This window comes from Poromitra crassiceps (genome assembly GCF_964638095.1).
Source record: "Poromitra crassiceps genome assembly, chromosome: 2".
NCBI classification, from domain to species: Eukaryota; Metazoa; Chordata; class Actinopteri; order Beryciformes; family Melamphaidae; genus Poromitra; species Poromitra crassiceps.
This window is the reverse complement of record NC_139624.1, coordinates 210,001-213,535: the sequence shown is the minus strand read 5'-3', so window position 1 is coordinate 213,535 and position 3,535 is coordinate 210,001.

The window sequence follows — 3,535 nt, the reverse complement described above, 5'->3', positions numbered from 1 at the left end:
AACTGCCGCGGGGTTACGCATTTTTGGGTGGCAGTGACGTCACGCTGATTCATCCTATTAGGTCAATCATCTAAATGCTATAAAACCTTTCAAACATATTCATTGCAGGATGATGTTTTCATAGAGGCCATTTACAATCTGATCACCAAAAACGCATGTTAATGCCAGGTGTAAATGGCCTCTTAGTTGTTTGATTTTAAGATGAAAATTGAAGCAACACATTTTATACAGTAGTAACCGTTTTATTTCTTACCCCTAAAATAGTCTTGCTTCCCAGACACTCTCTAATACATCATAGCCTAATGTACAACACTGAGCTTGAAAGAATAGATTGCATGGAAAGGGGAGGAGGGGAGGAGGGGGGGCGGGGGGCACAATCACATAAAAACAGTAAAATTTGTAACCTAACCACTAACCCTCCGCCCAACCCTGCTAGGTGGCATGTTGGCTCCGCACCACCATCCACAAGCTGGAGTCTTGGGAGAGCTTCAGTGCTGAACTGATAGGAAGCGGGTTCTTCTCAGAAGTTTTCAAGGTACTACTTGTCTCAAACTACTCAGTGAGGGACATTATACAACTCTTTTGTGTCCTCACATGTTGTTTTCATGACTAAGATTTTTGTTTGATAAAGTCTGTGGAACAAATATGAAAGCGCATGGTTATTCACATTTTGAATGTGAATAACTTAGCAGTGGTTCTCAACCTAGGGTCCGGGGACCACCAGTAGGGATGGGAATCGAGAACCGGTTCTTGTTGAGAACCGGGTCCCAGTGGATCGATTCCTTGGAATCGTTAGCCAACGTCCTGAACGATTCCACTATCGATTCCATGCGCGATGACGTCACACGCTGCGACACGCACGCAACGCAGCCTTGTTTTGTTTCCAGCCACCATGGCGTCTAGGCAGAAGCAAAACGATGACCACAGTGCCACTTGCAATGCTTGCAAAACCTCTATTTCGTCAAAGGGGGGAAATACTAGCAATATGCAGAAACATTTGTCCACACAGCATGCAATCATTTTGGAGGAATGTCACGTTTTTGATGTGCTACGGAGTGACGATAACGTGGCTAACAGCAGCGCGGCTAACAGCAGCGCAGCTAACGTTAGCGCGTCATCTGTTAATATGGAGAGTAAACTCCTCCAGACCCTGTCTATTGTGTAAACCAGATTTCACCAATACTCCATTTCCATCCATTTAATTTAGAGGATGATGACGTTCAGAGTCAGACTGGTTCAGGGGCTGGTAGTCGCTTTGGGTCAGAGGCTGCAGCGAGTACTTCTTGTGCAGCTCTAGCCCTTCCATTCACCCAGGCAGGGAAGAGTAAAATGACCGAGGCGAGGGTAAACGAATGTCCCCGAGCAGTGACTAAGTTTGTCTGACATGCCAGCTAAAGTAAAATGTCCAAAGTTGCATGTTGTCATTCTAACCACTAGTTCTGTTTCATTCATTCCCACTATATATTTTCTATAGGGAGATGACAAAGATGCTCAACCCAAAATACAAACCCCCAAACAGAGCCAGTTTAACAGACACACTGATCCCTGCTTGGTATGGGATTGAAAAGAGCAATCTGATCTCAGAGCTGAATAAGAATACATAATTATAATAATAATAATCTAAAAGAAAATTAATGTTAATAAACCCGTTTGTACTCTTTTTTTTTTTCCCCTTGCCCAATGAGAATCGATAAGAGAATCGATAAGGAATCGGATCGATAAGCAGAATCGAAAATGGAATCGGAATCGCTAAAATCTTATCAATTCCCATCCCTAACCACCAGTAGTCCTTGAGGGGGTTCCAGGGGGTCCCCAGCAAATTGAGTTAACACAACTAGACAATGTAGCAGATAACTGTTTTGATCCTAGTTCCACTGTTTCTCTACATTACAGATTGTCATGGAATTCTGGACAAAATCATATCTAACAATAGAAATATTCCCAGATTTGGGTCAGTGAGATCAAATATCAACAAATGGGGGGGGGGTCTGTGGCCTTAATTTTTGTATTAAATTAGGGGTCCTTGATATGGAAAAGGTTTAGAATCACTGGCTTAGAGGCTGTGGTGTGTTTGAAGGAAACAAGTCTGCCTTCACCTTCTTAAAGACTAGAATATTCATATATAATATAATATAAATATAATATTTCCCACAGCCTGAGCCAAAAAGTACTGAGGGAACTAAGCTCATATCGCCCTCAGAGACAAAAGGACACAGTAAAAATCTGAACACCAGCTATTAGCTGACCTATTTCTGCCGCTCCAGTCTGAGCACATTTCTGTCTGCTGTTGGTATGCCTGGAACTATGGATTGTGTTTTTACACAAAACTATGATTCCATTTAAAACATATTATGTCTAATTCTCACATTATAACTTTGGAATGGGATTTTGTGTCCTGGCAAATTTGTAGTCCTACACATACATGTACATAAACAGGGATTTGCATGTGATGTGGATGTAGAAGCGGTGGACCACAAGACGGACTGCATCTGTGCTCTTCAATAGCAAGTCCATGCGATTACAAGTGTATAGGTTCCAAATCAAGGCACAGTGTATTAAGAGAGGAAAGGGACCAGCACAGGACAAACACAGAGGATCATTATTAAAAACATATTGCATAATTGTACTGTGACAAAAACACAACAAAAATGCAATAACAAAGATAGATTTTGCTTTTACAATATCAGTTTGTTCTTAAACAATTCTTTTTCCAAAAGTGTGTGGGTTCTTCTGCTTCCAGGTCATGCACAGGGAAACACACAAAATAATGGTGGTGAAGATGTACCACAACAAGGTCGACCAAGACAGCATCGCACAGGAGATCAGGCTGCTACAGAAGCTCTCGCACCCAAACATGGTCAGGTGAGTTTCTGTGACCTTCAACACTGACCACCCTGTCCACTAAACACATTCATGATCTGTGACCTTCAACACTGACCACCCTGTCCACTAAACACATTCATGATCTGTGACCTTCAACACTGACCACCCTGTCCACTAAACACATTCATGATCTGTGACCTTCAACACTGACCACCCTGTCCACTAAACACATTCATGATCTGTGACCTTCAACACTGACCACCCTGTCCACTAAACACATTCATGATCTGTGACCTTCAACACTGACCACCCTGTCCACTAAACACATGCATGATCTATGACCTTCAACACTGACCACCCTGTCCACTAAACACATTCATGATCTGTGACCTTCAACACTGACCACCCTGTCCACTAAACACATTCATGATCTGTGACCTTCAACACTGACCACCCTGTCCACTAAACACATTCATGATCTGTGACCTTCAACACTGACCACCCTGTCCACTAAACACATTCATGATCTGTGACCTTCAACACTGACCACCCTGTCCACTAAACACATTCATGAGTACACGTGTTCCATTGTACATTTGGTAAATGTGTTGCCAAAAACACCAAATGTGTGCTTCTCACTGTACTTGTTGATTATCATAATGTACATTTGTCAACAGCATCAGCGGTCTTGTGAAATAGTGCAACATTCTAT